The sequence below is a fragment of the Ornithodoros turicata genome, chromosome 2 (assembly GCF_037126465.1).
Source record: "Ornithodoros turicata isolate Travis chromosome 2, ASM3712646v1, whole genome shotgun sequence".
Classification (NCBI taxonomy): domain Eukaryota; kingdom Metazoa; phylum Arthropoda; class Arachnida; order Ixodida; family Argasidae; genus Ornithodoros; species Ornithodoros turicata.
The window spans coordinates 124,765,765-124,777,489 of NC_088202.1; positions in this window are offsets into that span (position 1 = coordinate 124,765,765).

Below are 11,725 nucleotides of genomic sequence, written 5' to 3' on the forward strand. Positions count from 1 at the left end.
TGGAGTTTTGACGGCAGAGCGCTGCAGAAGCAGTTCTTTCCCTGCGGCTCTTGATACTCCGGCGAATGTAGAGACCGTAAGAGATGAATTGACGTTCTTCTGTTTTCGAGGAAAAGTATCAAAATATAGAGAAATATACAGCAGCGTGTGGCACGTCGTACGGTGCTCTGTTACCGCTTTTTTCTTTTCTCTTGTTGCTGTCAATCAGATCTTGTGTGTAACACATGCAAATGTGCAAATTTGAAAAGTTAATGAATAAAAGTACCGCTCTTGGCCTACTCACCTATGGTTTTTGACCGTAAGGGCAATTGTAATTAATATTAAGGAATAATATGAGATATCTTGATGGGCATGGCATCGTTTCCTTTTTCACCGATGCAGTAGCAATAACTACGGACTCCCCAACGCAAAATACCACGTTTATCATAACAAACGAAATCGAACGGAAAAGCCTGCTTAGATGCTGTACGTACACTACTTTGGAGTTGATTCAGTTCTCACGCGATAAATCGTTAAAATTACGAGACCTTCGGGTTTCCCAATAGGGCACACCGTTCACTAAGCCTGATTTAGAAAAACCTGTGCCGGGGGTCTTGCTAGTTTCGTGTCGTCATCAGCCAGGTTATGCGTGTGTTTTACTGCTATTGCTGTTGAGCTCTGACACGGGCTTTTTCACATTTCGTTTAAATCCGCCTTCAATGATTCTCTTCCACGTGAAACTGATACTGATTTCCCGAATTCCGAAGAGGGGGGTCAGGCAAGACGACGGCGGAATGGGCTGTCTGTATATGTCTAAGAGCTGGCAATTTTTAAATTTTTCTCCTACATGTACTGATACATGTTCCTATTTTTCCATTTTCATCATCATTATCATTACCATCGTTGTCATCGTCATCAATTAACGCAAGTAATATAGGAGCCATAGAACCTTTTTGGACGATTTACTATCCGGCTGCATACATCATTGCTGCCACAAACTTATTTGCTCTTACAGGGCGTGTGATACGTAGGAACCTGATATTCTGAAGTCCGGTAAATATTCGTATATACTATCTGCGTTTAATTAGACACACGCTGAACATTATGCAGCATCGACAGAGTGTATATTGATGTATCCGATTACCTTATAGCAGCATATGTAGCAGCCTATGCCAGCATGTAAGTGTTGGTGGGTGAAACCCGACGAATATAGAAGTGGAATATCCTCCAATTAGGCGCACTAATTAATGATTGTTCGTGACTAAAAAGCACTAAAATACTTCCTTAAAATTGAGTGTAACACATACATACAGCACTGGACTGAAGACAAGACGAATGACGAGAAAAAAACGGACTACCGAAGAAGCAGGGGCAGGAATCGGGAATGATACAGCGGCAAATGTGAAGGGGCAAATAAAACGCTTGTCTTTCCACACAAAATGATTAATTTCACCCTAATAAACCGGCGGCCGACGGGTTAATGAGTAACAAGGACCATAATCGTCGAGGGAAAATTAATTTATTTGGTGATGCTCCGGCCACGCGTTTCCCCCGCGACCGGCCGAACGAATTTCTGGTCGTTCATTACGATGAAGGGGAGGAGGAGGCATTATCACGTGGGCGGTGAGACACTGCCCGCGCGAGACAAATGGACACTTCTTTCCATCTGTGTAATCATATCTCAATATAACTATCAATATCCTAATGACGCATGATGTATGGTGCTGCACTCCTATTGCAGGGGAATGTAGATTTCTGATTATATGTAGTACTAAAAAAAAGACGAACCTGCCTGCTTAATAGCCTGCTAGTGCATACTCGTTGTTCAATACTGTAGGTGAAAAGCAGAGGAACTACAATAGCGAGTGCAGGATTGTTCTAGCGTTGAGAGTATTTTGGTCGCACTATTTCACCTCTGTCGTGATAGTCTGATGTGTCCAAACATAGTGTGCTGGCTATAAAACCGAATATGACGTAACTAGGGATAAATACACGTCCGTCTACTACCGGTCAACATGCTCGACGCCAGAATTAGACGTCCATCTCAGGGCTATAAGGGCTAGCAGTTCTTAAGCGAATCCGTTCAACGTACTAAAACTGAGATCTTATAACAAACAATAACAAATAGTTAAAGAAGTGAGTGATAATGCTACCTATTGTTTTTTTACCACATCTTTCCCCTCGCTCTGCACTCTCTCCATCAATTATGAATCTGAGAGCCATGTTTGTTTGTAAGAAGAAAGAAAGAGGAGAAATTGAACTCGACATAGACATATTTACCTGAGTAGCAAGTACCGCGTTTATTTATGACGGAAATGAAGCAACCACATGTTGCGTTGCATTAGGCCTATCAACACCACCAAAGCGGCCGAGCAGACGCTATAAATCTATAGCGTCCACTGAATGACGCTGCCGTATGTGCCGTATATAGTGCATAGCTAGCCCAGTCTTGTGTCAAAACTGAATAAGTAATTTCTGCTGCTTGCCCCAAACCTTTCGCTGGTTCTGGTGCTGGCCAGTTGACGCAGGCGACATCGATGGTGTCTGTGAAGAGCACCCCCTTCGCAGTAAAAAGAGGAAGTTTTCTTTATTGTACCCCCGCTCGACAAAAGGAGTTGGCCAGGGAAGAGGTATCGCTCGCCTCGACTGACTTCGTGCCTGACCTTGGGGCGTGCTATTGACCAAAGCTAATGCCCACAAGAATATCTTGAGTGGAAGTGTATCGTTCAGCCTTTAATGTACAAGTAATGTTCACGTAATAATTAAAAAAATATGTCTGTGTGTGTGTCTCTCTCTGCTTGCGTACTGTGTACTCTGTACTGTATAGTACTCTCTCGCCCTCTGTGTAACCTATTTCTATTGATCAGAAGCTCAATTTATAGAACAATCATCTTTTCAATTCTTTCATATGTTGAGGCAGTTTTGGCGGTTCGCCTCTAATCATCTCCACTATGTATAGGTGGATAAGGCGATTACTTGCGCCGATGTCCTGCAATACAAGTTTTACAGAATAATAGGTTAAGGTAATATTTGGGTACAAGGTCTGACGAGATGATTCGTCCCGTACATCCATTCAACAAAACTCTGTTCGATATGACATGGCAGATCTACATCGCCGAGATGCTCACGGCTAATCGTATATCTAATATGTATGGAACTATATCTATATGCTAATCTAATATGTATGGAACACAGTTGATCTCCTGTTTGTTCCTTCTTCGTATCAGTCATATAAAAAAAATCAGTCATACATTCCAAACTACAGGATACGGAAACGATAGACTCAGCGACCTGACTTTTAACCATGACAACAATGTCATGAAAGATGTTTCATGTTTGCCGTATTTAAAAGCATCCATCACGCGAAACATGTCCTGTGCGAAGCGTTATTTCCTGAGATAATTATTTGACGAGCATGCGCGCAGCGGCAGCAAGATTTATCAGCCCTTTCTTCTGTGTTGTGACGTCATATCATCGGACCACTTTTTTTGCTGCTGAGAATCGTCTGCTGCGGCGTGGGAGCAAGGCGACGGGTCAACTGCTGTCACACGCGAGGGTGAGAGGCGCCAAATACAACCGCAAGGAGAAAGAATGGAAAAAGAAGGCGCGCGCCTCGCTATTGGACGGATGACGTGACGTCAGAGACTGGCAGCTTTTCGGACTCGCGAGGTTGAAAGCTGTCTCTCACACCAGGATTGTGCCTTGCACTCGTACGTTTTGCGCGAATATGTGTTCTTGATTGAGATTGAAAGCTCTCTTACAGGATTGTGCCCCGCACTCATACGTTTTGCGCGTATATGTGTCCCAGGACTTCATAATAATAGTAATCCTAATTACTACCCAATCTGGGATAAGTACCTTTCGACTCCTTCAATGCTCCTTTAAAATAAAGCAAAGTATAATCTGATGTGGTCACAGACGTGAATCAACAAGATATCCGTTGAGAAAAGAGGTTACGGCGCACAAAATACGCACGACATGAGAAATACAACATATTACATGTTGATGGAAAGTGTTATACCGCTGTATCTCAGTGGTATAACACTCAGTCACAGCGGTATCTCAGTGGTCATTATAAGATGAATGACGGCTGAACTGACTGATGAGTGACAGCATCTACGTGCTGATTTTCAATTACTATCGGATGCTCTTAGACTCGATGAAGGTTCGTGAAACGTCACTGACGCAGTCGAGGGTCGTCGAAAAATGCCACTGGCTGCCTCGTCCCAGATGAGCAGCTAAGCACTGAATAAAAGCACAAAAAGAAAACTGCAACATATTTACTGAAGAGTTATGGAACTTCAGGATAACTGTTATTGCGGTTATTACATGCCTTATTACTTGCCGTTGCACTCGTAAATTTACTCTTTTACTGTCATCACCACGCACCGGCACGATATTGAAGCCACTCACGGTCGTACCAAAATGTACATCAAATTAGTATTTACAAAATATGAAAATTCAAAAACTACCTTTCACTATCGCGAACATCTTTCGTCACTCGCATGCCGTTTGTCTACGGAAACTCGAAACCCACGGAACGTTTTCTCATCGTCAAAACCTCGCGCGAGACGACCACCTGAAACGTATGAGCCGCGTACAGAGCGAGTAAGCTTACGCAGATGGACGAACGGAATGCGTGTAGCGCAACCTGCCGTGTGAGCCTCTCGGGAAGCATTGGATCGGGCAGTGCGGTTCAATGCCGTTCAATGACCATTTGTTTCAATAATCATTTGAATAGGCATGTGAGAGAGTACGTTGCGAGCTTGACCGCTGTGAAGTTGTTGAGCACAAACATAATAATTTATTTAGCATTTGTCGTTATTCACGGTCGATGGTTGTCTTTTATTCTGGTGTTATATAGCGGCATCCGCATGGTTGACCAATTTCGAGCGCGGTTCCGATGAGCGTCGGGAGCTGCAATGCGCCGATCGAGGTACTATGCATGTTGGCAATGTCCTTCTGTCAACGACAATCTCCAGGTGCTATGACTCGGTGAAATGATCGTTCACTTTCGCAGCCATTTTGTCACTGGAGCAGCAGAGCTATTTATCATTGGCGAAGGCCCCAGTCAAGTCTGAGTGACAGCGGCTTCCCGAATGAATAAACGCTGAGGACGAAGGTTAGGCGCTCACCACTAGCTGAACGTCTGTGTACTGAACGCGTAGATTTATAGTTGGACTTCGTCATGTCCTACGCAACAAAGCCAAATTGATATACAAAGATGAGTCTTTGTTTTACAATTACGGCATGGCTTACTCCTATGCATTGTGAATCACCTCGTCCCATAATCAGTCATGTAGATGTTGTTGTTGTTGCTATGCATTGTTTTGTGTGACATCCCAGAAAATCGCACCTTTATGGACATTTCTGGAATCCCCGGTCTTAGTGGACCAGTTGGTAACATGTACCACAACAGATTCAGAGGTTGCGAATTTGAACACGGTCGATACAAGAAATGTGGTGACATGGTCGACATTGCTTAGACCCGTACAATTGAGGGAGAGGCATCACATTTGGGGTGCCGTGTACCTTTTCCATCATCATTCCCTCATCCGTTCCCAAAATGCAATGGAGCAGTGTATACTGCCACAACGGCGGTGAATCGCCTACATCATCATCATCATCTAACGTATATATGTGTACGTATAAACGTGTATACGTGTGTGGTGTGCTGAGATATGAGCGCGTATTTAAGAACCATCTCAAGTGCGCAAAATATCTTCAGGTGACCACGGGTCCGCCACTCTGGCGTTGCTCGTGAATATAGAGTTGTCAGGCGACGTGATGCCACAAATTATCACTATCACATACTCGAAGGTCATTCACATGGATAAAGGATAATTTAGTTCACGTATAAAGTATAAAATCCACACCTGAATTTTGGAGAGCGCAGGCTACACCGTAGAGGCCGCTGAATCTTGACCCCCTTCTAAAGCCTTTCGTCTGTCTGTGAGCATCTGCGTCCTGATTTGTGCTTTGGATAGTGAAATAAACGTAAAGGCAAATCCTATTATTATCATGACAAGAGTTGTCTCGTAACTATATACAGGTGAATATTTTGTATGGTGTTTTTATAAGAATACTCTATAGGAGATAACGAGTGCACTGTTACTCACCCCCCCCCCCCCCCCCCACACACACACATATAAAGAGACTATGATGAGATGGGGCTGATGCCGGTTAGCAGGCAGGCAGACTGTGACAGATAACAACTTTATTGTGAGATGATGAATGCACTGTTTCAAAAATTGTCACGGAGTGTGACAATTTCCTATTGGTAATACGAAGTTGGGCTGTTACGTGATCATATACTTCAAATTTTTCTGCTGCGCTCCAGTATACATTCAGATTCAAATAAGACTCGCACGTATTCACTAAAACGTTTTTAATTACATTGATTAGTAACTTGGGAAGACTATGTTCCCCGCATTTTCGGACCTGAAATCTCGAAAATATTGACACGAGTATAAGGAAGGCTTCACGACAAGATATTGAAGATATCTTAACAATCGTTTACCCTTTCCCATTTGTGGCCTTATTGTTATTTTTTATGAACTGTATCTCATATGGTTTGTTTAGTGAAACGCCTCGCGTGAAAAGTCGCGCTGCTTTCCTTGACAGCGTCCTCTCCAAATCTCTCCCCTGTCAGATAGCACTGTATCCACAGAGAGATTCCATTCTGAGTTCCCTCTTAGAACGTCCTGATTTTCTAATGTCCCATTGTCCTTTCTTTACACATGTCCATTCTATATAGATCTTACTCTCGATGCAGCCCTATATCTACGCTTCCGCATTGAATGTGGGCGTTCGGTGGAGCTCTCCGACGATGACAGCGGGGACTTGGCAGGAAGTAAACAAACACGACGCGAGGATAGATGAAGTCATCCGCGCGGATGGGATTCGGAACTCGGGCGTCTGCAGACACGGGGCCGAGGCTCGGACTGACAGCACAGGTCCGGTCTCCTTCCGGCGGCGACCGCCCGCGTCAAGTCGACCGCAACGGAGGGAAACTCCCGCAACGTGAATGAAAGGCGACGGGGAGGAGGACGACGACGCGGGGAGATGTGTCAGCGCTCACAATGGCTGCCAAGCACTGGGCACGTCGAGGAAGATTAATGAGCCCGGTGGCCCGGGCCCTTGCTCGCCGGCAGCCTTGCCGTCGGCCCTGAACCTCCTGCTGTTGTCGCAGCGGAAGCGTCCCCCACACCCACCCACCCCTGCTTTTGCTGCTGGTCCCTGCGGTCGTTCTTTGGAGTGTGTGTCTCCAGCTTTTGTTTCGGTTTATCTACTGATTGTATTTGCGTGGCTCTATGATCGATCATTCTTTGCGGACCTGATTGTGATATCTTCCGAGGAGGCTGCGTTTCTTTTTAAGCGGACTGCCTAATCTGCTCACTAGATCTTGCTGCGCCAGTTTGTCCGATCAATTGTCGTACGCTTCTCGGCAGTGCGAGAGAGGGGCACATGATGAGGGCTGTTGAAAGGGATAAAAGGTGATTCGTTTTATTTGTTTATATTTGGACCTTTGCGCACGTTTGTGTGTGGCGTACAGTGCGTGAATAGGACGCGGCTCCTGAATCGTGACTTGTAAAATTTATCTCTGTGCATGTAGCATGAGCGACTTTGTGTTTCGGAAACTGGGGAGTTCTTAACCAAATGCTCGTCCTTACTACGCGCGTAAAGCCGCGAGAATAAATGAGTGTCGACACGACTTCTGACAAAAAATTGTACGAAAACGCAATAATTGGGCGTTAGAGGCTTACGTGTTCTCGTTCGTCCATAAATGTAGTCTGCCTCGGCTATAATTCCCGTTGAACCATACTGCTTCCTCTTACGTAGTTTTTTGCACGGCTTTATTCAACCCTGCTTCCCAGCAATGCTATCCAGGTGCTTTAATCTATGCATTACTGCGTCTCTGTTCGGAATATTGGCGTATCCCAACGTGTGGTTTCTGCTCGAATCTTTGTAGCAATCACCGTCGTCTAAGAATGTGCACAAAATTCATGTGCACATGAACGCTTGTTTCTTCTATGATTTTTCTCCATCTTCCCTTTTCGTACTTCCACGTATCGGCCTTTTTTTTCCCTAACGGGAGGAATTTTAAGCCAGAGGGTCGACCGCCATACCCTCTTCTTAGAACACGCTAATATTTCATGTTCCCTACGAGACGGGCAGATGGCTAATAGCTGCGCCTCGCGATGCTTCGCCAAAGTTCCATCGAAGTCGTTAATGGTTCTTTGTATCCCAATAATTAGGCACGCGTCAAATTTGTCGAAACTTAAGCCACAAGAACGGCGATAGCAACAAGCGTCAGACCAGCGTGATATGACTGATGAAGGATCGAACTCATTAAGAGATCTCCCCACATGGTTGGAGACGGAAAGAGTTATGCCGGGGGGGGGGGGGGGGAACAGCGGGGAGTGAGATGGGACCTCACGAAGGTAGAGTTCAAAGTGGTACTAAAGTTCTCCAAACGGCCCACAAGAATAACGATACCAGCGCGCACATGTACAAAGCAGTCCTTTTTTCGGCTCGGCCACAGCGAAAGTAGTTGTTGACGCTCCGGTCCCGAGTTCTTTCACGATGTTCTCCCGGCTTCGGGGTTCTGTGTGGAAGTCATCCGTCTTCGGGGAGAATCTGACCTGGGAAGCTGCCGCACCTGGAACTTCTGCTGCGAGCGAGTCAGTTTGCTTTCGACTTTTGAATTGCGTAGTCCTGTGGCCTTTTCCATACAGGCGCCGAGTCTCTGGGTGTGTAGTGTGTTAGCAGAGATCACGTTGCGGATTTCCTTATTCGCTTGTGCGGGGTAATGAGGTAAGTGTTCTGTTTCGCCTTATATTTGCTGTGTTGTTAAGAACGAAGCGTTGAGTGACTATATAGCGACGGGAAGCTTTTCAGACATATGATGTTTATGAGCAGTTCGCCTGCGTACCAAAATGATGTGAAATGTAATGAAAGTGCCCACGACTGTAGAATGACCTTAAATACGGCGTATACTTCGCTTTGAACGCTATATAACAACTGCAACTCCACGTACTCAATGGATCTAATCTTAATACCACAGTGGCTATTGCATTAAATGTGACACACATGGAAATTTCATTCGGCGTACCCTTAAAAATTGTTTAGCTTTTGTGCTAATGCAGGCAAAAATATTCAGTGACATAGTGATATTTCCATGCTTTCGTCCGCTCCGATACTGTAATCATATGTGCTAATATTTACCATCAAGTGTTTGCTCCCATTGCTGACATTATCTGGCCATGTCATGCGAAGGACATCATCATTCATTCATCATCTCATCGTCTTGTCATTTAATATCTTAAACTAACCAGTGTGCCCTGAGGTGTACCGAGCTACAAATTAAATGACAAATTTGCTCACTGATTTGCTCACAAATTTGGTTGTTGTTGCTCCCACTCGTCGATTTTATTTTTCTTCATTCATTCCCTTTACACACTTGTATTTACTTTCCTCTTTACTTTCGGTTATCCTTTTCCTTAATTTCATATGACACTTCTATTGCACAAAAATGAGGTGCCATTGCGCTTGTGTGAAGTGCGCCTGGGAAATGGATGAGACACGCAAGCTGATCGTACGACCCCGTCGTTGGCTTGGGTAGCCATTCTTCTCAGGGTCATGAGTTATAAGTGACCTCCCGTTTTTTTCTTAGTATATAGTAAACAGTGCTTTGAAACTGAAAGAAGTACCGGCTAGGCGTAGTCCTTGTACTAGTTAAGACTATGCGATTCCGAAATATAGCTCCGTTGTGGCGTCTATGTGCAGGGGCGTACAGTGGGGTGCATTGGAAGACTTCGTCACCTATATCGGGAACCCATACGTGCGCAAGAGGTGCAGTGAGCCGCGATCGGAAGATGCTTCAGATAAGGTTTGTTCACGTGATCCACAACTCACGAAGAGCTGGTAAGGTGAAAGGTTCACTTGTAGTTACTCAATTTCTGATAAAGGTCGCGACCTCGGCAGATAAAGATTTCATGGACGGCATGCATCGATAGAGGTTCTAACCCGAAAACGCTGCGTATTCATGCAGGAAAATCTGGTGCTGGCATAATTAATTTACAAGGTTGTGGGAACTACAGAATATACGGAAATCATGCATGCATAGGAGCAAGGTTAGTAATCATGTTCACGAAACGGGGTGATGCGCGCGATCATATCAGACATTACTTGGAAACTGCCCGAGCCACACATCCACATAAGGACCATTTAACGGTAACGTTTTTGTCGTCCGTTTGCTTCATTAATAGAACCTAAGGGTAATCGAGGCTGGTAGGTTCCAATGAGCAGAGTTGTGCCTAACTTGTTACAAGTAACTCGTTACTTGGTAACGGTTACTTTTTTTGGTAACGAAGTAACGATTCAATTACTTTTTAAAATATGGTAATAGTAACGGAATCAGTTACAAAAATTGGTATCTCGTTACTGGCGTTACTCGTTCCTTTTCTTCAGCACGGGGGAGCACATTTCGGCGCTCCGTGTGGCGCAATGCGTGCAAATCTGACCTGCGTGACCCACGACCACGTGTGACTCAAAGTATTATTGCAATCCCTCGCTGGATGTGTTGTTGTAGTTTCTCTTGTTTCCGTAATCTCTGACCATCACTCCTTCCCAAGAATGGGCACCAATTGTGCATTGACTACGAACGTTTCGACTTCTAGAATTTTCTTGTCTTTGCTGAGCTTCTGAGCGCCCTAAATTATGACGCAGCCCCTCGTCTGTTTTCGGGAACCGTTGGTGATCGGTGGCACGAATACCGGTGTCTTTTCTTGTGTTCTCATAGTCTCCAACCACCCCCACTTCGGAAAGAAGGAAGGGTCCAAGCAAGCTGATATAGACTCATGGTAAGGGGCCGTGAGACACGGAACACGAAGGACGGACGACAAATTATCAGACTCAGCAATAGGTTTATTACAATGACCCATACCTAAGACGCGACGCAGAGGGGCAACAAGGCAAAACTAAGGGTCACTAATCACGTTGCCACATGTGGCGACATGTTTGTTGGCTCCTTTAACTATGCGGCGGTAACGTAAAAGTAACTCGTTACCTGTGAGTAACGAGAACTCGTTACTTTTGTATGTCGGTAACGAGTGACGTATTTAGTTACTTTTTCCTGAAGTAACGGGTAACGGTATTTAGTTCCTTTCTTTTGGTAACGGGCACAAGTCTGCCAATGAGTCCGTTATGGCTCCTTGAAAAACGCTGGCGCCAAAAACGTTAGTGTGAAACCGGTCTAGGGCTGACGACAGAATTCCTGAAGTGCATCAGCAAGGAATCCCGAAATACGATTAACAACATCAACTTTGGGGTGATGAAAGGAAAGGATGGTTAAGAAGCAAGCGAACTGGTGATATACTGATGCATTATGATAGCCCCGAGACTAAAGAATACGGAAACGGGAAACACACACAAGGTGTGATGGTTGGGTTGTTTCTTCGCTAGAGAGGCGATACCACTCTGCCCCACTGCTCGCTGTAATTCAATGAAAGTATATAGTGCCTATAATGCCTATATAATATATATAGCCTCACAGTGAGAGACCAAAATCCTACGTTGTCCAAAAACGTTAGTGCTACTTTTTGGGCAGAACGTTGGTGCAATGGGCTGGATTTGAACATATGCCACACCATAAACCACCCTATAAACTCCACTGCATAACATCCAGACCAGTAAAACTCACTCAGAATAATGTCACATTGACATCTAATCCGTTGGCAATGTG